The sequence below is a fragment of the Podarcis melisellensis genome, assembly GCF_964234715.1.
Source record: "Podarcis melisellensis genome assembly, chromosome: 4".
Classification (NCBI taxonomy): Eukaryota; Metazoa; Chordata; class Lepidosauria; order Squamata; family Lacertidae; genus Podarcis; species Podarcis melisellensis.
The window spans coordinates 53708507-53735006 of NC_138531.1; the positions used below are offsets into that span (position 1 = coordinate 53708507).

At 41.9% G+C, this 26500-nt stretch overlaps 1 long non-coding RNA gene across 1 annotated transcript in view; it reads right to left on the minus strand.

Annotated features, from left to right (window-relative positions):
* Positions 1–43: 43 nt before the first annotated feature.
* Positions 44–26500, minus strand: part of LOC309368219 — a 52329-nt gene continuing 25872 nt past the window's right edge. The window contains exon 3 of the long non-coding RNA XR_014167647.1: positions 44–264. This is a non-coding gene — a long non-coding RNA (uncharacterized lncRNA). The remainder of the gene's footprint in view (positions 265–26500) is intronic.

Genomic DNA, 26500 nt, shown 5'->3' on the forward strand with positions numbered 1-26500 from the left:
TAAACGTTTCATTAAAAAATTTCTACAGCTGAACTGGAATTTAAAACTGTTCAGTAAAAGTGTTTTATTGCAGGTCTTTGTGCTCATTCTTAATCACCTCGTCCTCCAAATTGAAGCTTCATGCCGTTTGCCAAACTTGAATGCCTTTCATATTCCAAATAACCTAGGTGCCATTAGTCATCACAGAGTTTTCATTATGCTGAAGCACATTCTGTTCACATCTAATTGCAGCACATCATGCTGTTTCATCCTTATTTTCTCTTTCTTTAAAAAAATGGAAAACAGGCACTGTTCACCAAGAAAAGGCTTTTATAAAATAGATGCTTATATATAGTAGTAATTCTAGCTGTAATGAAGCTGGAAGCTCAAGCAAACATTGCCATTTCTTTTCAAGTTAATTTGGTAGGTTTCTATCTTGGCATGTGAATAAAACTGAAGGTAATTGGCATCATTAAGTTATGGAAATTTGCAGATTGAGAGTTTCCTGTCCCTTACCTCCCCTGTAATCACCTCTTCCCAAAAAGTATAACCAGACAATCCGGGAGGAACCCTTCTGAACAATTTGGGATTGGGTGTAGGAGATGGGGGGCAGGACTTGGCAAGAACTCAGCCTAGTTTTGGGTGATTTCCCCCCTCCTACCACAACTCATTGCTGTGCCTGTTACTGTTCTTTGTACCACTAACAAGTAGTCCAGATGCTTGTAAGTTTTCCTGATCATGTTTATGACCATCAGATATTTTCTTCAATGTAAGAAGATGCTGATTTGGATCAGATAACAAGGGTAGCTGGTTTCTCAGATGCAAATGTAAAACACAATTTTTTATTGCAACCTCAAAACAAATTTTGAGATAACAGCTTTCAATTCACCCAAATGAAAGCTGAAAACTGGGCTGCCATTGCTGATCTTTCGCTACATTTGGCATTTTGATACAGCTTTTTAATATGGACTATTGGGACTGATTTATTGAACACAAGTGGGACTTACTTGCTAATAGACATATAGAGGGTTGTACTGTAGAGCTGTAATGTTTTAGAATATATGAATATACTTCTAAAATGCAGATAAGAAACTGGATAAATATACATCTCTTTCAAATATGCCACTAGTAGATGCAAGCCAACAGTATCCTTTCTTCCACATGTCCTGTTGAAATGTATGCATGGATGTTCTAAGTAAATAAGCTTGAAGCCTGGCTGTGACTGACGTCTGACATATGTAACAGTGTTTGATTTTGCAGTATATTTCTCAAAATCTGATTTAAATATCTTTGAGCTGATGAAAATTTTAATTGTTTTACTTGTGAGCTATGCATAGAATGCAGGGTGATCTATAAATAAAAGTAGCATACGGTAATGTTAGATAACAAAATCTCAATGATTAGTATCATCATGTCTTCATTAAGTGAGCATTATCTTCTCTCAAGTGACATTAGTTCCCTGCACATGTAGAATGGGGTTCAAGGCTGTGTCCTTGCTACTTACCCTGTTCCTGCAGTGTCTGCTGGACTTCTAAAAAATAACAATCAATGCCATTTACAATTTTGTAGGTGTTTCATGTGCATTAGACGGATAAAGAGTCACATGAAGATTCGATAGATGACCCTATGTGTATGCAGAAAACTTACTATAGGTTACATACACAGGAGCCATATGAGTGGGGAATGGAAACCTTCTATGGTAAAGGGCAAGCCCAGATTTACATTAAATTAATTAATTTAGCACCTTTCCCCCCCTACTTCATCATTACAATGGTACCTCAGGTTAAGTACTTAATTCATTCTGGAGGTCCGTTCTTAACCTGAAACTGTTCTTAACCTGAGATACCACTTTAGCTAATGGGGCCTCCTGCTGCCGCGGCGCCGCAGACACGCAATTTGTGTTCTCATCCTGAAGCAAAGTTCTTCACCTGAGGTACTATTTCTGGGTTAGCAGAGTGTAACCTGAAGCTTCTGTAACCTGAAGCGTCTGTAACCCGAGGTACCACTGTACAGCTAAAACAATCATTATTTAACAAAGTGTATATACCGCTTGATGGCAATAAAACCCCCAAGCCATTAACAAGAAATATTAAAATTCTCAATTAAAAAAGTTAAAAGTACTGTAATTAAAACATTTAAAAGATAATTAAAGTTAACATTAGACTACAGTGGTACCTCGGGTTACAGATGCTTCAGGTTACAGACGCCGCTAACCCAGAAATAGTACCTCTGCTTCAGGATGAGAACAGAAATCGTGTGGTGGCGGCAGTGGTAGGTCCCATTAGCTAAAGTGGTAACTCAGATTAAGAACAGTTTCAGGTTAAGAACAGACCTCTGGAACGAATTAAGTTCTTAACCTGAGGTAGCACTGTAAAGAGATTAAAACATCAAAATCCAGGATTCCCTAAACAAAAACGTTTTAAGCAGGTGCCAGAGAGTATAGCGAAGGCACCTGCCTGATGTTTAACAATCCGTATTCCTGGGAAGATGGGAATTGTAGCTCTGTGAGGGGAATAGGGGGTCTCCAACCAGCTTTTAACACCCTTAACAAAGTACGGTTCTCAGAATTCACTGTTTAGAGTGGCATGATACTGATTTCAATTTATAGTGCATATGGGGCCAGAATAATGCACCCTGTCTTCATTTACCCTACTGAACTGTCTACCCTGAGTTTGTTTTAAACCTTTGCAGCCAAAATTTGCTGTTTCTAGATGGAACACAATTCTGTTATTTGGGAGTATGTGCTTTTATTTTGATTGGCTAGTGATCTTCAGATTATATTACAAGAAATGGGGTTTTCATTTCAGTCTGCAAATTGCATGCAAATACTAACCTGACTAGTTTTCTGCTTTGATTAATGGCTTTATTAAAGTCATTAGAAAAAGCAGAAGTGATGCTGTAGCATGCAATGACACTGGAAGGTTATGGAATAAGGTACTGCTTTGCACATTCTTAAGTGAGATCACACTCATTGTGCAGTTCCTCACACGTTTGCTTGTTAGAGCATTGAGGAAGGATGTGGAATAATGAATTTGTAAGCAAGTACAAAGTTCTAATTGTCTTGCAAATTGAGTATAGAGAGCAAATTGCTCTTGCTGAGAAGATACAAATAAGATGGCCTACTGTTCCTTTAAACCCTGTGAGTTTATTTAAATGCTTGCAAAATAAAAATCCCCTATTAACTAAAATCCATGGCTGAATTAAAACACCCACTAGTCCCAGAAGCAAAAGATCCAACATAAAACACTATTGAAGCCCTGGTCTCGCTATGGAATGGCAAGATGAAACAAGTGGTTGATGTTATTGTCATGGAATTCTACTCAATATTGATCTGGAGCAGATTCCAATGTATAGTTAGTGGAGTAAAAACTTAAGCACGTTGCAATATTCCCAAAAAATATATCAGAGGCAATTGTATATTGTCCAGCTGAGCTTTACTGCTACTGAAGGCAAATGAGCATAATGATCACAAATCCAGTACATTCAGGATTGGCACTGTCCATAATAAATCCAGTTGCAGCAGACTGAACTTAAACTTACAATAAGTCTAAAACCTTGACACTAAGCATTCTATCTACAAAGGTAAAGGCAAAGAACCCCTAGATGGTTAAGTCCAGTCAAAGGTGACTGGGGTGGTGGTGCTCATTTCACTTTCAGGCCGAAGGAGCCAGCGTTTGTCTATAGACAGCTTTCCCAGTCATGTGGTCAGCATGACTAAACCACTTCTGGTGCAACAGAACACTGTGACAGAAACCCGAGCGCATGAAAATGCCTTTTAACCTTCCCACCACAGTGGTATCTATTTATCTACTTGCACTGGTGTGCTTTCAAACTGCTAGGTTGGCAGGAGCTGGGACAGAGCAACGGGAGCTAACCCCGTAGTGGAGACTCGAACTGCCGACCTTGTGATCGGCAAGCCCAAGACGCTCTGGTTTAGTCCACAATGCCACCCACATCCCACTATGTACAGAATACCATACCAGAAGGAATAGAGTAGAAAGAGAAAGTGAAACCCAGGCTCCTTCTGGCCTATTATTATAGTCACCCTGACCTTGACAGAAGAGATAACAGAACCAGTTTAAGCCAACTGTACTCAGTTTCTCCGAACAAATAACCCAGACATCACAAACCTGCTTGTTTCTTTCACACAGAGAAGCTTCCAGAACCCTCTTGAATTAAGTAGAATAGGGTCGATGTCTACACATCAGATCAATACTTTCTTTACTAAGAAATGCAAACTGACAATTATTGCTCCTGAGCATCCTCTCTGGCGTTTTGGAGCTCAAGCACCTCCTTGGTACTCTGAGGAGCTCTGGACTATGAAACAGGCTGGATGAAGATGAGCACCGGTAGCGCAGGCCTGACTCTGAAGCTGACCAATCACTGGTAAGAACACATTGAGTTATCGCTCAATTCCATATAGCACAGGAAAGCGCTCAATAGGCATAGTAGCCATTTTTAAAATATGCTTTAACTGAGTGCAGCCCACTCTTGCCTTAATTGTTGCACAATGTGCCCCCATGCTTTCCCCAAATCTATTATGGAGGGTTGGGGCAAAAACCCAGAACAGATTTAGAGGGTGTGCAAGGAGAGAGAATAGAAGTTCAATTCTACAGCCACAAATACACTAGTGAAAATACTTCGTTGAGATAACCCCCCCCCCAAGAGTTCAAAGGCATATTTTGTCAGCTTGTTATGTCTCCCATAATTGTTTCCTCAGCCCACAATGTTTTCCCACTTCTTCTCGCTTTCCAGTCAAGCAGGTGTGCCTGTTAGAGATTCCCTCTGATAACAGTTCAAAACATGAGTTCCTCCCGTAAGGGAACTTTAAGCTTATAGCTGTAAGGAAAGAGGGGGAAGTTGTATGAATTATTATTTGTGGAACTAGTGATTCAACTCATTAGAACAGAAACTGAGTGACTAAATGCTTACATACAATTTCTCATGAAAACATAAACACTGTAATGATAAAATATCTGACAACTCTTCATTACGCTGAACCAGTATCCTTGTACAGAGGTACCTCTGGTTAATTCGTTCTGGAGGCCCGTTCTTAACCTGAAACTGTTCTTAACTTGAGGTACCACTTTAGCTAATGGGGTCTCCCGCTGCCACCGCGCCGCCACCACACAATTTCTGTTCTCATCCTGAGGTAAAGTTCTTAACCTGAGCAGGGGCGCTGACTTATAAAAAATATTGGGGGGGCCCATACCGACATATAAAAAATATTGGGGGGGCCCAAGACCTCCAAACCGCTGCTGCTGGGGGAACGAAAGGGGCGAGCCCCGGGCTGCCCCGACCTTAAGTGAACCTGTGAGGCTGGCTGCCGCCGTGGGCGGTGAATATTAATGATGTATCATTTTTGTGCTTCATGCTGTGGCCACAGACATGTGATCTGATGGTGAATTTGGGGTGACCCAATGCAAAAATCCCGAGAATCCCTGTGGATCCATGTTTTGTAACCACGGTTTTGCACCATTGCAGCCCCAGGCAACAGTGGGTGTGTGATTTTGGGGGGGCAGGCTGTAGCCATGGACATGCTATGTGCTCTGATGGTGAATTTGGGGTGACCCAATGCAAAGATCCTGAGGATCCCTGTGGATCCATGTTTTGTAACCACGGTTTTGCACCATTGCAGCCCCAGGCAACAGTGGGTGTGTGATTTTTGGGGGGCAGGCTGTAGCCATGGACACGCTATGTGCTCTGATGGTGAATTTGGGGTGACCCAATGCAAAGATCCTGAGGATCCCTGTGGATCCATGCTTTTTAACCACATTTTTGCACCACTGCAGCCCCAGGCAACAGTGGGTGCATGATTTTTGGGGGGCAGGCTGTAGCCATGGACATGCTATGTGATCTCTTGGTGAATTTGGGGTGACCCAATGCAAAGATCCTGAGGATCCATGTGGATCCATGCTTTTAAACCACATTTTAAGTGGGGAGGGAAGGAAAAACACAGAACGGACAAGGAGCACGAGAGGGGTGTGCAGAGAAGCAGCTGGCTAAGAATGCAGGGGAGGGGTATAACGGCAGGCTCTCTCTCTCTCTTTCTCTCTCTCTCTCTCTCTCATTCTCTCTCTCTCTCTCTCTCTCTCTCTCTCTCTCTCTCTCTCTCTCTCTCTCTCTCTTCCAAGCCCAGAGACAGCACATGTCCAGCCACTTCTGTCCATTATTTACTTCAATAAAACTTAGTTCAATTAAAGCCCAGAAGTTTCTGCATTAACTTCAATTAGCATTGTGCTTGGAGAGAGCAATTCAAACATTCTTTGTTATGCTGCTGAACCCTCTTGTTTGCAATTCTAATCTTGTGTGTGTTTACTGCATTCGCTGGGACATATCACCAAATAAGTGCTGTCAATGTTTTTGTTTAGAAACTTATCAAGATACCTTTTAACATTTGAACTTTTCAGCATAGGAAAAAACTTTAAAAGGTAGGACTAAAAGTTAGAACTAAACCCTAATTTGAGCAAATGGAGTAGTGGGGTGTATGTCAAAAATGCCACCCTTAGTACTCAATTCTAACCATGCTTACTAAGGATCAAGCCCCACTGAAGACATCTGGACTTACTTCCAAGTAAATATGTGTGGGATTGCACTGTCAGTGTGCTTCCTGTTTTTCCTAGCTCAGGTTAACTTCATATGACTAATATAAGTGTGGGATTATTTTTGCTATTACCTTGTGGGAGGAAACACACTGCAGGTGGCAATATAAGTAAATCTATCATCATGAACCTGGAAAGGCTGTTTTTAAGATTCACTGGAAAACATGATGAGGGAGGCCATGGAGACTTCAAATCCATTCACAATAATGCCCTCCACGTGGAGTTATTTTGGGAAGAGGAAAGGGAGAAGCAAGTTGCCGTATTCTGACAGATTTGGAAGTAGATCAGATTAGTTTTTACTTTACAATGAATTTTGATGTGTCCCATAAAATATCAAATTCATATTTGAGTACTGTATTTTGTTATATTCTCACTTCTACCACATGGTGGTGTAATCTGCCCTCTAACCTTCCTCTTTTGCTTTCACACTACAGTATATTCTTCACTGTTTTAAGGCTACATACTTGACCTGCTTTTTAAATCATAAATATTTAAAAACAAACAAAACTGCAGGGAATTTGAAGGGTGCGGGTCTTGCTTGTTTGTTTCATTGCAACTTGCTACAATTTGTGTTTTTTAATTTTTTAATTTTATATTGTGAACCATCCTGAGATCTGCAGGTACAGTGGTACCTTGGGTTACAGACGCTTCAGGTTACAGACTCTGCTAACCCAGAAATAGTGCTTCAGGTTAAGAACTTTGCTTCAGGATGAGAACAGAAATTGTACTCCGGCGGCGTGGCGGCAGCAGGAGGCCCCATTAGCTAAAGTCATGCTTCAGGTTAAGAACAGTTTCAGGTTAAGTACGGACCTCCAGAATGAATTAAGTACTTAACCTGAGGTACCACTGTATAGGGAAGTATACAAATTAATTAATTAAATAATAACAACTCAGCTTCAATTGTTTTATGAGAATTTTCATTTCAGTTTAGTTAAACGAATTAGTAATTTGCTTCCCCTAAGTAGATTGTTAATTATTTTTCCCCATGTTGGTTTCATTCTAGTCTCCTTCTTCAACTTTAGCAATGCTATGCAATGTTAAAACTTGTCCACACTTAAGACTTATAGCGGTATTTTTTTAAAGAGTTAATTTATAGCTGATTGGCTGTACCTTTGGCCACATGGGGCAGTTATTAGGTTGAGTTTCCTTTCCACACTAATGGCAGGTTGTGCCTGAATTTAGAAAAGTTCTGTGGCTGTAGTCACACTCCTTATGCACCCTCAGGTTCCTCTAGTCAGTAAATGTCAGGGTTATGTGTATGTGCAAGGGGATCATCCTTTCATGACTCTCTCTCTCTGTGTGTGTGTGTGTACGTAATGCCTAGTATTCCAGAATTCTAATATGTGGAAGTTCATGAGATTGGAAGAGAAAACTATTTGTCTGCCTGAGCTTTGGTGAAGCTGGGCACGGTGAAGAAATTTTGTCTCCAGCTAGCAATTGTTGTCATGGGCAGTATTTTGACTCTGTACCATTGTCTCTATCGGCCACATCGCTCCTCTGTAACTAAGCTTGTCTGCCAAACCTTGCCAACCAACCCCCTCTCTTATGTATTCAGTGGTCTGTGTTTGCCTGAGCTTGAGCCTGAACTAAGGAATCTGAGCCCCTGTGTTCTGATTCGATACCTGATATCCAATCACAGAACATTCACTGGCCCTTAAACTCTGAGTTATGATTTGGAGCTTCGGAGTTTAGACTACCAATCACATTGAGAGTGGGAGTGTCCCAGGCCGTCAGAAATGTATATAAGCGGTCACTTTCCCCTTGTTGTCCAGTTCTCTTAGTTCAGTAAAGGTTCTTGCTGTTATCACTGTGTCTTGCTTTGTGGGAACCCAACTACACTTCACCCTCCACTGGGAAGATGCCTGTACACATACTACACAAATGAAAATACAGTGGTACCTTGGTACTTGAACAGCTTGGCTTCTGAACAAAGTGGGTCCCGCAAATCCGGAAGTAAGTGTTCCGGTTTGAGAACATTTTTCAGAAGCCAAACGTCCAACGCGGCTTCTGCTTGAGTGCAGGAAGCTTCTGCAGCCAATCGGAAGCCATGCCCTGGTTTTCGAATGGTTTCAGGAGTCCCAGAACGGATTAAGTTTGAGAACTCAGGTACCACTGATTGAGGAATGATATCCATTCTGGATCTTTCACAAAAGTTGGACTTTTGTCGTAGAAGAAAATGTGTTTTTAGTACATTATTTCAGAATACTAGCTGAATAATACTATAATATTAGTATACTAGCTGAATAATGACCAGAGTGCCTGGCGTGCTCTGGTCCATGGGGTCATGAAGAGTCGGACACGGCTAAACAACAACAACAACAACAACAGCTGAATAATGATGACGTGTGACAGCATGCCGAAGAAAAATCCAGAAAAAAACCCCAAACCAGCAACTGTACAAATAGTACGTGCAGAAAGGCCTTTATTTGTAGGCTCCCAGATACATTGCTCTGTTACTAGGCTACATGCTGTCAAGCGTCTAGACTCTAATAATGCTGCGACTGAGGCCTAGTTGTCACAGATAGCAGATGAAGAGGGAAGCCTGTGTTTCTGACTTTCATCCAGCTTGTGGGTGGGAGCTCATATAATTAAGCAGACTGACCCTGAGAAATGGGCTACTTCAGTATGTGGCAAAAAAGAGCTTAAACTGCCAGGAAACACATTAGATACTCTGCATCACAGCAAAAAAGGAGGAGAGTGTGAATATGTTAATGCCAGATAATAATTTTATGAACATTTCCAGCGTAGGGAACCAAGTCTAGTGAAGGAAGCCAAAGATGTAACAGCACCATAGCATGATCCCTGAAAACTGAGTCATTCTCATTAGTGCCTCAATGTCTTTTCTGGCTTTTCAGTTAAAGAGTAGGGTAAAAATGCTTCCAGAAAATAAATAAATAAATCAAGTATCTGAACTAAGGCATTCTCTCACTTGCATCCTAGTGTAGTACCAATCCTAGGGGCCTTTCTGCACTTACAAATAGTAAGTGCAAAAAGGCCCTTATTTGTAAGCACCCTTTGCTGCAGATCCTGCTATGTTTTGACGTTATAAAACTGTTTAGCATCTCCCTGCCACATCCCCTACCGTTCTAAAGGATCTCTCAACTCCCAGGAGCAGCTTTTTGGCAGGCACAGGAGGCTGTAATGGATAAAGAAGGTAATTTGAAAATGGGTGCTCTGACTTACACCAGCCGAGTGTTACAACCCCATTATACACATACACACAGGAATTCAGGTGCTGCTTTCCTCACTGCAATACATAAGGCACAAGCACACATGCATTTGCATTTTTCATCTGACCTATATCTCAAAATTACACAGGGTACTGCTTGTAGCTATGAAAGTTTTCTTTCTGTAAGTGATATATGGCTGTACACTACCCTCACATCTTTTAAACTGCAAGTTTAAAAAAACAAAAGTAAATTTTGAATTCTTCAGCATTTTGAAGCTCATATATTTCCAAAATGTATCCCTTCGAGTGTTCTCGAAGCTACAAACATGAGTCTGACCAAACTGCGGGAGGCAGTGGAAGACAGGAGTGCCTGGCGTGCTCTGGTCCATGGGGTCACGAAGAGTCGGACACGACTAAACGACTAAACAATAACATCCCTTTAAAGGTGTTGTAAGAATGGGTGGTGCTGTGGGCTAGACCACAGAGCCTAGGGCTTGGCGATCAGAAGGTTGGCGGTTTGAATGCCCGCGACAGGGTGAGCTCCCGTTGCTCAGTCCCTGCTCCTGCCAACCTAGCAGTTTGAAAGCACATCAAAGTGCAAGTAGATAAATGGGTACCACTCCAGCGGGAAGGTAAACAGCGTTTCTGTGTGCTGCTCTGGTTCGCCAGAAGCGGCTTAGTCATGCTGGCCACAAGACCCGGAAGCTGTACGCCGGCTCCCTTGGCCAATAAGCGAGATGAGCGCTGCAACCCCAGAGTTGGCCACGACTGGACCTAATGGTCAGGGGTCCCTTTACCTTTACCTTTAAGGCTGAGGGTATAGAGTTTTGTTCCTCTGTCTCTAAGTAATTCCCATTTTATATGAAGCCAAATTCCAGGGACCAGAAGTGGGTGGCTTTTTCTTTTTTATTTCCTGCAGAATGCTGATCTCCACTAGTATTCAAATTCTACAGTATCCATTCTTAAAATAAGAGCCTTCAATCAACATTCCAGACTAATCACTTGTGCTGCTTCACTTGAAAGATACTACAGCACATAGGAAAGGAACCAAATATATTTCAAAAGCCTTAGATCAGCCCCAAATGACTACTGTTGAATAATCCTGTGGGACACAGGGCACATTTCTTTCAGGGTCACCAGCCACACTTACTGGGATAAATTTAGACACAATTTTTAACAAGAAAATGTGTATTTCTTTCATTTTTGAGTTTCTGCTAATCCAGTTTCCTATAAGCTTCATAGTTATTTCAGCTGACGGCATCAGATTTCGGATTTTAAGAACCCTGTGAATTATAATCTTTACCAGTTTCATTCTAGCTTTTTAAAGTATAAGCTTACTGTAACCTCTATGTACCTAATGGTTCTTGGTTCAACAGAAAGATTGAAGGGAGCAGTTTTGGTAACTCAGCATTCCTTGGTAACTCAAGGAAATGTTGCTGGTTTTGTACTTCTCAAATATTCAGAGGCTATGTCTGCAGCTAGGACCTGACATCAAGAAAACAGACACATAACTGATGAGTGTTGGTGAACACTGGCTCAAATTACTAGTAAGTCTTTATCTTAACTTTCCATAGGTATTGCTTGCAGTACAGATTGACATGGAAGAACAGTCTCCTAGAACAGTGAATACAGATTGTAATTATTACCAAACAATGAATCACTACTGTAGACACAGATGAGAAATTTTGATGCCATGTGCTCTAACTAATAAAATAACCTTTGCACCTCCAGTTTTTGACACAATCACTCAGGACAGATTTTGGCAAAATGGAAAGGATTCATAAGATAGCTCAGTGGGTGTGCAAGGTTCTAAAGGAGTAAACAGCTGAAGGAACTTGTGGGGAATCTGTGATTTGCTCTTTTGACATCTCTCTCTCTCTCTCTCTCTCTCTCTTTCTCTTTCTGTTTGTGTGTTATGTCTGTGGATATAACATCCAAAATAATGCACGTCAAAAATTAAATGTCTAAATTAATGCCTCTAGATATCAACAGCAGCAGGTCTTTTTTAGCACCCATAAGATCTCTGTCCCCTTCAGCAGCAGGTGGAAATAGGCCAGCAAAGCAGGGAGCAGGTGTTGTAGCACTTGAGCAAAGACTCTGCCCTTGACATTTACTCATGGAGCAGAAAAGCCTCACGCAATAGTCATTGTTTGGTTGAACATGCTTAGATTCCCCCATGCATATACAAACCCTGTGTGATCAGGGCTCTTGCGGTGAATTCACAGCACATTAAGCCAAACACATGAAAATTCCCCTTCCTGCTCAACATGCCAAGATTAAGGGTATTGCTGGTGGGGATATGGGGGGCAGGCTAGCATGTGTGACCCAGGGCTTCTGTTCATGCTGCCTGCTTGCCTTGTTCTGAACTAATATATACATATGGATAAAAGAAAGGTTTCCTATAGGCTGACATGGAACATACACCAAACTCATCAGCCTCACCAGTGGGCAGAAAGCTTAACCTTTTCCTCCCACCATCTTCCTCCCCACCCAAAGTTGCCATTTGTCTTGCTGATAAAAACAAACAAACAAACATGCAGATACGTAAAAGCAATAAAGTCAGGATATCCAATTATGGGCCTTCCACATTTCTTGTGTAGCTTGGCCCTTACTCTAGTGCAAGCACGGCGAGTCTACAGTCTGTGGGTCAGATCTGACCCTCCACACATTTTCATTCATGCTGTGAAATGTACTGATTTCCTAAAGCAGGTCCTGTGTTGTAAGCTTACCAACACAGTGCTTGGCTCCAGATCACGTAGAAAATGCATTTTTCTACACATTAGTATAAATCTTTGTGGCTGTCTATGGAACGAGAAAAGTATAGCATGGGGCATATTTAATTTTAGATGTTCCTAATGAGCACTTGGGGAAGAAAGATAAAGCCTTTTGAAATAAGGCATGATGCAGCCAGATTAAGTGCTTTCCACTTTCACACCTGTCTTAATTGTGGCTGGATCGCAACCCAGCTATTATTGGGAGGGGAGGAGGTGAAGGAGAGGGTCACTTTCAAGCTACTAATCAATCACATGCAGGCACCCAATGGGTTACCAGCCTTTATTGGCTTCTTCTCTGGCACCAGATACAAAACATCAAACAGCAAGTCTATAACACAGCATATTCTCTTCCCTCCTCCCTGGCAGGTTTATAGGGGTGGGGAATTCTGGCAACCAGCCAGCCCCATCATATGCTCCCACTCTGGGGACTAATTGTTACCACCTGCCTGAGGGACCTCACTCAGCGATACTTCCTCACAGGATCATGACTTCATGACAGAGGAGACTCAAGTAAAAGGTCCATGACGCCATCTGTACTTTTGTTGAACAGGGGTACTCAGTACTGCACGAACTGCTGTATGAATTTCCCCAAGTTTAAAAGGCAGCTTACAGCCCTTGGGGAGCAGCAGCTGTTAGACAAGAATAAATACAACTCACACAAGCCCTTGGAAACTCATTTAAAAAAGTACTAGAGCAGTTAAGTAGTACTGGAGCAATTCAGTTAAAACTATTAAATTGTGATCAAAGGGCAAAACGAAAAACAAAAAAACCAACCCAAGGCATCTGAACACTTGGAATGTAATTAAATTGCATTACAATTAACAAATGCTGCATATGCAGCATACATTTAAAGCACATTTCCTCCACCACTCCACAAAGACTCCTGGACGCTACAGTTTACCCCTCAGAGAGTTACAGTTCCTAGCAACCTAATAAATTATGTTTCCCAGGATTCTTGGGGAAGGGGGATAGGTTTTTAATTTATGTTGTGCACGCCTTTGTAACTCTTTGAACCTTTGTAACTCTTGATGTGTGCTTCTTTCCTTGCTAAATGAATAAACCCATCTATGAGGCAGCGGTAAAGGGAAGATATGGGCAGGCCCCATAAGAATGCAGTTTTGTTTTGTTTTTCATTAGAGACCACTTGTGCTTCTTTCAGCCACACCTAAGGCCTGTGTAGCTGTGGCCTCATTCATTGACCTATTTTGGTGCCCCCACCCCCAGACAGAATGGTAATTACCGTGGTTTTGTGTTTAATTCCCCTGTTGTTGTGTGGGTTGGCTCCTTTCATGGAGCTGTTTTCAAAACAAAGTAGTCTTCTTTGGTGCATCCATTGTCTGCCTGGGGCACACTGTGATCTCCAAGTTGATTTGTGGTGGGCTGGTGGATGGATGCATATGCTAACTTTTAAACAGCTTTCCAAACTTATAATCACGGTTATGTGTCCTATGCACCCAACACTTTGCAACCAGAGCTACAATTCTTACAGGGGAAGGAACTGGTTTGCTCAATATTGACCCTCCTTGTCTCTATGTATGTGTTCAAAAGCGCGGGACAAAACTCTTTTTAAAGTATGCACATGGATGTTCTTGAGAACATTGCAGGATCTTTGTAGAATACAAACAACCATATAATTTATTGTTTCATTCTTGCGACAAATCAGATTCCCGCCACCCTAATGAATCATCCCGTATATACTGTCCTTCTTTTCCTCCTCCATCCCCACCCAATAGTGGGCAAGAAGAAAAGGATAGAATTCCATGTTTAAAAATAAAGTATCCCATGGAAATCCCTTTCAAGTGGAGCTCACTTTCATTTCCTCTTCAGATGCCCATTTCTGCGGCTCCATAATCCCGGTGTAATGCAAGTTAGCCCTTTTCACAAAGAGTGTATTATGTTTTCTGCAAAGAGGAGGGAAGTCTCCCCACCCCCAACTTTAAAGGTTCGTATCTATGAGCTGAAGCAGCTGGTTTAGTCAGTAAGCTAAATAAATAGCGCTCATATGGAAAGAGTTAGACACTCCCGTCAAGTAGATGCGGGTGAAGAGGGATATGTATTTGGTGATGCTGTGTGAACGAAAGGGTCCTGCAGAGGGCCTGGGAGGAGTTTCCTGACCTCATTTGTCCATTAGGGTGGAATAGAGGCTCCTGTTGTTTGTCTGGCTCCACATCAACCCCAGCTGCTTGAAATAAAATGACCTCTCAGCTCTCTGCATTTCACACCAGTACAGAGGTAGGCCTGTGCACATGGACACCTTTTCATCCATAACCTGCACACTTTCAGCAGGACAAAGAGCCTTTCGCTAGCTTCTGTTAATCCCCACCGAGAGCAAGAAAGACCTATTCTCACTCTGCCTTTTTATACGCAGACCAAAATATATACAGTAGTGTATTTTCACCTTGGTATTGATTCAGCTTCTCAGTTTGCCTATTAATAAAAGGATATGATGGTGTATCCAGTTCCATATGACAGAGCAAACACGTTTGCATCTGAGTATTGATAGCAGTCTACAAAAACCACATATATTTTCCATTGCTCCAGAGGGTAGGACCAAACTGACAGGCTTAAATTGCAAGAAAAAGGATTCTGATGAAGAATTAGAAGGGATTTCTTGATACAGGCAGACTGCCTCAGAAGATGTTGGACTTTGTTAAGCATATGCAGGAATCCTGTAGTCTTTCTGTTTCAGCCGGCATGGACTACGTGGGCTTTCATGTCCCTTACAACTCTCTTATTCTATGGCTTCATCAGGACTACACATGTAAAGCCATATCATATCATTTTAATTGTTACAGTCTCCCCTAAAGAATCATGGGAACTGTAGTTTGCTTAGGGTGCTGAAGAATCGTTAGCTTACCCCCCCCCCCCGATTTATGTTAGGGGAGCAGGACACCCACCTGTCATTATCTTCTGTTTGGCTCTGTCTAGCAGATTCGGAATGAAATGTCTCAACAACAGTTGTTTTAAATTACTTTATTTTGATCCCAAGTACTCAGAAAGTTCTGTCAAAATCTTTCTACAATTTCTACTTTTAATTAAGTATTTTTGTTTATTTATTTGATTTAGGGGGGCAACTGCGTTCCCGCGCCCCCTGGCTGCATCCATGCCTATCCCTATTCCTCTCACACAGCTACAATGCCAGCTCCCTTTGAAGAGAGATTTAGTGTTAAACCACGCTGAGACCTGTAGCTCTGTGGGGGGAATAGAGATCACCTAACAACTCTCGGTAGTAGTAATAGTAGTAATTTTATTATTAATACCCCACCCATCTGGCTGGGTTTCCCCAGCCACTCTGGGCAGCGTCCAGAAAAATATAAGAACATAATAAAATGTCAAACATTTAAAAGTTCTTTATCTCCTTGACATCTGATGGGAGGACGTTCCACAGGGAGAGCGCCACACTACCCTTTACAAACCAGAGTTCCCAAGATTCTTTGTAGGAAGCCATGACTGTTGGCAGCGCTTTAAATGTGTAGTTCAGTTCGGATGACTATCATGTTGGCAGCTACAGTATCTGTAACCTTTCCATACTGGGAAAGAAGTTTGAAAAATAAAGGAAGGAATAAATTTGTTGTTGCTGGAAATACAAAGCATGAGAAAGCACTAAGAGACAAGAAAGCTTATTATTTGAACCTTGCGTCCTCAGTAGATAGCACAAATATTTTGCTAGCCCTGGTGAGCAAACCCTTGGGAAGTACCGTAATGCCTTGAGGCAAACATCAGTCATGTAGAAAGGCAGCAATGGGCCATAAAATGGTACTGAATAGCCAACTTCCATCTCTTTATACACTTCACTGTGAAAGTACAGCCTCACTAACTTTGAAGGCAAGTTAAAATTAACTTAAAGTCTATTCTATAGGAGGTAGATAGATGTAAGAATAGAGTGTGGAAACAAGTTCACTGAAGAAACCAACATGAAAATGTTGTGCTCATTCTTTCAGTGCAGATAGTGTATCTTTAAATTATGACCAAGACCTCATCTGTACTAGATAATTAAAGCAGTAGCATATCATTTTAAACATTAACGGTTTCTCCCAAAGAATCCTGGGAACTGTAGTTTGTTAAGAATGCTGAGACTTGTTAGGAGAGCCCTAGTCCCCCTCAGAGGGCTACAATTCCCAGAGTGGCTTAACAGTCAATCCCTCTCCCAGGGGACTCTGGGAATTGTACCTGAGAGTAATCGGGGTCTCCTAGCAACTGTCAGCATCCTTAACAAACTCCAGTTCTTGGGATTCTTTGGAGGAAACCATGACTGTTTAAAGTGGTATGGTTCTGCTTTAAATGTATTGTGTGGACAGGGCCCAAGTGTTTGGGAGAATTATGATACTAGAAGATCATGCATTTCCATTCATTGTTAAATAAAATAGTTATTATTAAAAATAGAAAAAGGCATGGGAGGAGCCTATTGCAATTTAGTGTCTGAACATAATCTGTGATTAGTATACTGACTAACTTAATTAAAATGCTATTTTCCTGGCAGACTCTAAATTGCTGCTAAAGAAGATGCAATTAAGGTGCTAATCCTATGACATTTTCTTTTTTGTAGAATCATTGTGTTTTTGAGGCTTCTCTTGAGATCCTCTCCCCAACCTGACCAAAAGGATTTTGATTATTGATCATGTAAAAGTTTTTTCTCTGTTTAGAGCCTATGGCTGTTTCCACATCTGTTTACTCTGGCTCCAGTGCACTCCCACTGCTGGTGTTTGAAGCTGTGTATAGTGATGTCAGCCACAATCCATATCTGTCCTCTGGTTTCTTGAGAAATACTGCTATTTGATCCATTTCCCCTCAAACCAGCTTCCATCCAATTTGAAAACATAAGCCACATTCATTTCACAGTTAATCTGAGGTACGTAGTTTTGAGACAGGCGTTGCACATACACAGATGACAGTTTGATGAATAGAAGTTGGGGTGGTTGCAGGCAGGGGAAAACCAAACAGGTAATGTATGTCAGGTGAAGACAAGCCCTCTGGTGTAGTGTGTACAAGCAATATGTAAGTGTGACTTTCAACAGAGGGGGGGGGGGAAATACATTGTACTGTCATGGACTGCTTGGACGCAGAGGAATGGTGGGAGGAACCAGCCGGGGAACTCCAGTGGCATAGCTAGGGAGGGACAGGGAGGGCAGAGCGCCCCAGGTAGCGCTCACAATCCGCTCAGGCCATTTGAAAGGAACCCCCAAGGGAAGACAGCTCAGAGCTCAGGGAGTGGTGATGGGACAACAGTGAGTGGTCAGAGGGAGAAGATGGGGTGTCAGAAGCTGAAGAAGTTCCAGGGCCTAGTGAACTGGGTGAGTTTGTGGCAGACAGAAGTCCAGAATCAGAGACAGAAGCTGGAGCCAGTGAGTAGGAGGGGGGAGGCCAAGAAGCAGAGATGAGTCAGGCAGGGTGTCTCTCCCTCCTGCTGTGACAAGCTCCCCTCTCCCATAACCAGAAGAGGACTGAAAAGGGCAGAGCAGTGACAGGCTTCACACAGGCATCATCTTCAATTGCTTGGGAAAAGCCCTGGAGAGAAGAAACTTAGATGGCTGTTTGAAGGGGAGAACTTTCAGTCTCGGCAACAGATTTCATGGGGTGAGACCTACCAGGGTTGAGCTGCTGTGCTCATTAGGCCTGACACTCCGCCAAGTCTGTGAAGATTGCAGATCCTCTAAGTGTCCCTAATTTCCAGGGACCATCCTGATTTAGAGAAGCTACCTTGGTTTCTGATTTAATCCTGGAATGTACCACTTTTCCTTAGGTAAAGGTAAAGGTACCCCTGCCCGTACGGGCCAGTCTTGACAGACTCTGGGGTTGTGCGCCCATCTCACTTAAGAGGCCAGGGGCCAGTGCTGTCCGGAGACACTTCCGGGTCACGTGGCCAGCGTGACATCGCTGCTCTGGTGAGCCAGAGCCGCACACGGAAACGCCGTTTACCTTGCCGCTGGTAAGCGGTCCCTATTTATCTACTTGCACCCGGAGGTGCTTTCGAACTGCTAGGTTGGCAGGCGCTGGGACCGAGCAGCAGGAGCGCACCCCGCCGCAGGGATTCGAACCGCCGACCTTTTGATCGGCAAGTCCTAGGCGCTGAGGCTTTAACCCACAGCGCCACCTGCGTCCCACTTTTCCTTAGGATGTCCCTATTTTCATTGGAGAAATTTTGGAGGTTACGGAATTATCCAACCCCCAAGCTGTCTGAAGGCAATCCTGTACAGGGAAGTTTTTGTTAATGTTTAATGTTGAATTATGTTTTCATATATGTTGGAAGCTGCCCAGAGTGGCTGGGGCAACCCAGTAAGATGTGTGGGGTATAAAAAGTAAAATTATCATTATGGAATGGGACATCCCTATTTTCATCGGAGAAATGTTAGCGGTTATGAGATCATGGTTTTGCTGATAAAAAGTTAACTCTACCTTGAACAGTGTGACTTAATGGCTTGTTCACTCTGTGACAATCGATGACCTATGTGAAGAATAGTATGCTACAAAGTCCTTCTGTCTTTGAAGACTATGCCTTCTATGTTCTTACATCAATGACTCAGTCATAGTTTTTTCCCACACAAGATGTATGTTGTTGTTGTTGTTGTTGTTTTATTTGTACTCCGCCCATCTGACTGGGTTGCCCCAGCCATTCTGGGCAGATTCCAACAAATATAAAAGCATAATAAAACATCAAACATTTTAAACATTTTTTAAAACTATAACATAATTTTTCTGTATAGTAATTTGCAATTGGTTTCACAGACCTTGGTTCCCCCCACCACTCAGCTTTTCTTCCCTCTCCTTTCATGTCATATTAGCATCAGCTTGCAAATAAAATGGGCTTTCTTAAACCAGCTGCTGATAAATTCTCCTGAAGACCGTAAGTTAAATGAATAAATGTGACATTGTGTTGAGTTCATGAAATAAAGAAGTAGATGAATTCATCCAAGTGACCAAATAAGGGCACCGCATGGTTTTGTTCAGATTAGCATCTACTCCTCTCTGTATTTCCAAAGGCGCATCTCAATATGGGACATCACTTCACTGGGAAGTAGGGCAGATCCTTGTTTACTGGCAGAAATGTTGATGCTTTTGTTTTTTCCCCTGTTTGACTAAGGCATGTTATTAAATGAAGAAGCTTAGATGCTTCACACAAAAGGTCTCCCATCAATAGGGCAGTGGGGGTGGTGCAGCTGATAATCTAGTGCAAGTCAGCTGGAAAAACAATTACTGTGACCTTCCCCAGGCTGAGTTCAATTGGGCCCTGCCCTGCCTTCTCCATCACAAGGAAAGGCAGTTTAAAAAGAAGCAAAATAAATATTTTAAATTTCCACTGGGGTGTCCTTCCCCACCCCTCCCCTTCTCACCCCAAAAAACAGAAATTGAGACAAGATACACATGGGTTGTGGAGTGGTGTTTTCTGTCTAAAAATGTCAAGATTTAAGATTTCCCACTGTTCCTTTGGGATGTTTGCTTTAAGGCAACAATTCCTCTCTTAGATTTGCTGTACATGATACACTCCTACCGGCAAGCATAGCGAAGAAGCCATCACAGTTTTGAAAAAGGAAAAGAAAAATCCTGCCTTTCTTGGGAACAAAGTAATTTCTTTGCTGTTTATGGACAGACCTCTGTCCAAGCAGAACTACCATGACTGCTGTGATTCTCAACCGACAGCTGTAGGCTAGTATTTTAGTTATTCAGCTCCTCACATTCTAAGTCCATGCCAGGGTTTGCTACAAATATTATGCATGATTGACAATGCAGTTTGCTCTTATTAATAGTGCAGCATTAAATTGTTCCGTTCAGCTGCTATTAGAGAGAATGAAGATCATTGCTTAAGCATGAAAGGCACATTTTCTCATTGTTTAAAACTTTCTTGAAAAAGATACAGGTTTAGGAATGGAAAAGGTATCAGAAAGACTCGTAACATCATGGGACCAGTTTCCCATATCAGAGATACAGGATTGTATTCAACAAAATCACCCTGTTAGAGCAAGGACTGCCACCTGCACAATCACACAATGCTTCCCCCTCCCGCCCCCAAATCTCAAAGAGATGGTTGAGGGAACAGGTGGGGGGGACCGGTAGAGAAAGAGGGAGACCCATTGCACAGGCAGACATATTTGCACTTTGTAGGATACAACTTCATACCTCTGAAAGCAGGCGTGTTCTCTTAATGCAGGGGTCAGCAAACTTTTTCAGCAGGGGGCTGGTCTGCTGTCCCTCAGACCTTGTGGGGGGCCGGACTATATTTTGAAAAATATATATGAATGAATTCATATGCCCCACAAATAACCCAGAGATTTTAAATAAAAGAACACATTCTACTCATGTAAAAACACACTGATTCCCAGACTGTCCGCAGGCCGGATTTAGAAGGCGATTGGGCCGGATCTGGCCTCCAGGCCTTAGTTTGCCTACCCATGTCTTATTGGAAAACTGGGCCACTGTTACTTACTGTATACCACTGGCTATAATTTTCTAGATTTTTCTGCTACTAAAAGATACTAGCCAGACCACTGTGGGGGTTTTTTTTTTAGTTGCTTAATAAATCCATGTCTATATGTAATAAATGAAAGCTCCTATGTTGCATGAACAATTAACATTTGAAGCGAAATGGAAGTTAGAATGCTTGAGATGCACATTTACAAAATAGTATTATTTTCAAATGACTGAAGAGGAACATAACTCAGGAATTCACAGGATAACAATTGACCGTAACTAAAATTATCATCTTCTTGAAAACTATTATTTCTAAAACATTTGGCTACAAGAGCTAATGGAAAGTGAAGTCAATGCATGCCTTATCACCCATTACTGATCATTATAAGGCTGACTTTTTTGTGCTCTTATCAGCAAACTCACTTGCATGATCCTGCAACAAGAGATGACGGTGAGAGAAGCCTACAATCTCAAAGTCCATCCTAGGATGAATAGATGTGTCAAGTGACTAGGAAGGATCTTTCTAGGCTTGCCATTTCCTCCCATTCAGTATAAATAAGGTACCCAATAACCAAATATTAAGGAATTGAGGCAATACTGCAAGATGAGTCTACAGTGGATAGATCACGAAATCACAGATGGGGTGTAATGACCCCTGGGGGGGAGCATCAAAGGGAACTCTGTGTGAGACGACAAAGGAGTGGGGGCCCTTTCACATCACAGATGAAGCAATGTGGGTTAGAAGCTGAGAGTAGAAGTTAACATAAGTGACAAGCAGAAAGCAGAAGGCAGAACAATGGCTGATATCTGTTTGAATCCAGTGGAAATGGCAAGACCCTCTTGGAGTGGGTAATTCAGTGGACCCCTCCTACATAGGCTCAGGTTGTATATATGTGTAAATAAACCATATATCATAAAGACACCACAGTCACAGCTGTGCCTCATTTTCCAAAAGGAAACACAGATCCTGGATAAGCGTGCCTGGAACTCCCTGGAATTTCACACCACTCTGAGATTGGGGGGTGGGGGTGGCGTGTAACCATACAGTGGAACCTTGGTTCTCAAACGGCTTAGTTGACGAACAAATCAGCTCCCAAATGTTCTGTTTTCCGAACGTTTTTCAGAAGCCGAACGTTCGACACAGCTTCCGCTTCAGTGCAGGAAGCTCTTGCAGCTAATCGGAAGCCATGCCTTGGTTTTCAAACAGTTTTGGGAGTCAAATGGACTTCCAGAACAGATTAAGTCCAAGAACCAAGGTTCCACTGTATTTGTATATATTACTTGCCTGGAAAGCTGCACTGCAAGTTTCAAAGAAATGTGAATCTTTAAGAGATGCCTGTGTTTTGGTTCTCAATTTGTTTTGGAAAGTGTGATTTAAGTGGATTTGCCTTGAAATGCAAACTGAATCAAATATCTCCCCATCCCTACCTAGGAGTAAGCCCCCATTGAATCCAGTGCAACTGAATCCTGAGTGAACCTGCAGAAGATGGTGTGCTTTGACGCTGATGTTGTGCTCAAGCATAGAACTGTGATTTCTGAGTTAACTGAGTTCATTTTAAGGTGTCACAAATACAAAGAGTTATGGAATCATCAGGAAAGACATTAATGGCCTGAACTGGCTGACCTGATCTTTTCGAGCAAAGAAAGAACCGTATTTGAAGCAGTTAATGGATGGCTTTCTCAACACTTCTCTCCTGGCAGTAAAGTACACACAGTAAGTATAAAATATGCCGTCAGATCTCAAAGCTGAAATAATTTGATGCTAGGCTTGCAGTTTCATTTTGATTAATCTCTCTAAAATAAGAGGCTTTCAGAAACAGAACGTAGTATTACAGGGAGCAGGGGGTTGCAAAATATTTATGTAAACATATATTCAAGTTAACATCAGTTCTTTTCACACTGGCATACCTCTACATGACATGGTGAGGAACTACATTATGGTAAACAGTTTGCAGTTCTTAATAACTAGAGGTCTCCCGGGGGGGCTGTGGTAAGAGAACTGAATCTTATGTCAGCTGCTGAAAGTCTGTTATATATATTTCCCCTATCGATAGCCATTTGGATGACATTTGGTCATAAGGCACCTTGCTGAAGCTAAGGAGGTCTGAGTCAGGACCTCTTGGGTGCCATGTTGGAAGAAAAGCGAGATATAGTGTAAATGTAGGAAAATAAACCATAAACACAATAAATCCCCAACCAACAACTCTGATTAATGCAAATCAAGATCCTTAATTAAGGAGGGTCTGTCCCTCCCCTTGATTTTCACTCTCTTTGCTTTTGATTACTCTGACACAAATCAGATTATCTTACCAGAATACCTGACTATGGAAGTACATTAATCTGAATATTTCTCCAACTACAGACAACTAAACAACAATCTCCACTGAGTGTTGGAGCCAACTCGTTATACAATGAGAGCTCAGAGTTGGACAAATCTCTGTTTTTCATTTCTAGTCTTAAGTCTGGCTCTTTTCATTTCTACATCAGTTTGGGGGTTTTTTGGGTTTTTTAAAGTCATCACTAGAATTCACTCGCATTTAGTGCACATGCTCCTAATACTCAGTTTTTTTGTATGAAATTTTGCCTAATATCTACATTTTTGCAAGCAATTTTCCCCAGTATAATGCAGTTTTGCTATTCTCATTAATATATGCATTATTATGCATACTTTTACCTTATATATTCATTTAGAGAACTACATTGCAAGTGTGAATTTTGAAGAATAGCTACATTTTAGTCTGTGTATTGTATCATGGTGTGTAAATTAGATAGTTTTACATAAATTTATGGACTGAACCAAATTTCTCCCCCATCCCAAAGCTTAATATTATTCACTGAATTTTTGCTGATCAACAACAGCATTTTCTGAAACAGTTGCTTCCTCTGAATTATGGGCAGATTCTCAAGGCTGCGACATCATCCTTTCAGAGTGCAGAGTGTGGTTATCCATTTTCAACACACTGTCCTGCAGCATCTTGAAAGCCGAACATTTAGGGACAAGGTTGTATTAATTACATTAAGTGAGACATAGAATGATTATGATTTGATTGCACTCGTCATTTCCATGTTTAATTCAATAAACCCTCTGCCCCCATTTTATTAATTTATTGGAGCTACTTCCAAATTTCCTGTCTGCTGCTCTGGAGTGTCGCAGAATGTAGGTCACAGCTGCCGCAGCTTGGGCTAAGCAAACTGAGTTGCTTACTTCCAAGTGGACAAGTGTGCTCATACGAATTGGCACTTTCTTTGAAAGAAGAGCACAGAAACCAGTGACTGCACCTAGAAAACCTTCGCTTTTTGTCCTCTTCTAGACTAAAATTCAGTCATTCTCATTGGCCGCATTTGGACGACATGCTAAACCATAGTTTAGTGTGATCTGAACGAAACATGATGAGCCTCAAGCTCATTGTCCCTGCTCCCCCCTCCCTCCTCCGTTCCCAGCTTGGGTTTGAGAATTTTAGAAGCTTCTGCTTCCATTTCTTGTTAACCAAAGCTTGTCATGTCATTCCAACTGACAGACTGACGTTAATGTTGGATCTTGATATAAGAAGCCAGGATGGAGAATGTTGCAGAGGACCCACATTCCAGGAACAACAAAAGCTGAACTGAAAACAATAGACTAGGATAAGATGAAATCACTTTAATGCTAGGTCTAGACTAGATTTAGATTAATGAGCTTTTCTTTGTCTTTTTTCATATCCTAATTGCGATATGGTTAACTGACACAACTTTTAATAATATCATCACAATATACTGTATGTTAAAATTGCTGCTTTTCAAAGTAATTTAGTTTTGGGCTAGGCAGTGAACCTATTAAAAAAATTAAGAAGAAATTGGGGGGCATTTTGGTATCACAACAGGGGACCTGTGGGCACATTCAGTAAAAATGTTTTAAAATATTTATTTCTTTTTAATGGAAAATAGGTGGGGCTTGGAGGGCCATAATGGCTTCACATCAGGAGACCCATAGGGAACAGTCCATGCTTCTTTAGAACACTAAAAAAATACAGACATCAAAATCCGTACTTTTTTATAAGATGACAATGTGGGGGGAGAACTTAGGGAGACCTAAAAAGAAAAACTATTGGCGACTGAATACAACCCACAAGCTATGTCTTAGCCACCCCTGCTGTAGAGTTTGTTCCTACACAGCTTACCAGTGAGTCAACTACACTTCTGGCTGATTGCTAATGCTTTACCAAAAATCCTAATTGCATATTTCTAGCTAATCACAAAACATTAAGGGTTTGAAGAATGTAGTTCTGGAACCGACAGCAGGGCAACCTAGATATTACAAAACCATAGCTTGTGTGTGAAATGTGACTAGTTGGGTGGGGAGGACACAGTTCAGGGGAGGGGAGGGGAGGAGATACAAATATAATTCTCGCATTTTACTTTTTATTATTAGGTTCTCATAGTTGACTATATTGCTAAAATTCTAATAAAGCAGTGCCCACAATACAACCTTTTCAACTAAAAAAAGATACAATGCATCTATCCTGCGGTTTTCATGCATGCCAACTTTGTTTTTCTTTCTGTTGACATACAAGCCATCCTTCCATATTCAGCTGCTTGCAAACACTGTACCTCAGGCAAGAGTATTCTTCACTCACCATGTACACTTGTTCTCCTGGCTTTGCTTGCCGTGATCAGATTGGATCTGAAATGTTTTTGTTTTCTAATATTATTTTGTATCTCTTTCCTCTGCTCAAAACACAGATTAGTGTAAGATGTGATTCAACTAGACAACTGAATTTGGAATCCTGCTTCTTCTGGGGGAGCTGATGGAGGGAGGAAGAAAACACCAGCGTTTGGAAGATCTAGGGTGCCTGGTGACCTTTTTTTGACCCTGGTTTGCCGTCAAAAATGGTAGGAAAGCCCAAACTGTACTAGACACCAGCTCACTACAAACTGTCGCTTTGTTGATCACACCTGAACTGAGTGCACCTCATCAGCTGCAGAAGCAAACAGAGCTGTCAAGGCTGCGATTGCCTCCCACAGATATTAACACAGTGAACGCCATGACTAATGCAGTGCAGCTCAGTGCAAGACCACTGAGAGGCAGGAAGTCTTGCCACAGTGGTGCCCAACACTGACTATGAGGATAACACATGTAAAGTTCAGCTGCATTGTCCTTCCATCAAGTTCGGTATCAACAGGATGCAATTTAGCTTAGATTGACATCTAAGAACCTTAAGGGTTTCTCCAGGACCAGACTAATGTGAGTCTCTGGCCAAAATGGTGCTGCTATGAGACAGGACCAAATAATTGCCTGTGCTAGTACTGTACTCTGATTTGCCAAGCATTGAGTAATTAATATGAAGAGGGGTATAGCTTGCATGGCCACCTTGGTTGCCAACCATCTGTTGCATTAGAGACCCTTGCTTCCTCCCACATTCTGGCACCTGCTTGAAAGTGGAGGGATAAGTACAGGATGGTGATGAGAACACCTTACTTAGCCTTTCGAAGTGCACTACCCATAAAACGCGGGGGGCCATGGCTGTGATCAACTCTCTGCTTGCATCATCCTCTGTGGCATATGACTGCATAGGGCTAGAGATAGGAAGGCTAAC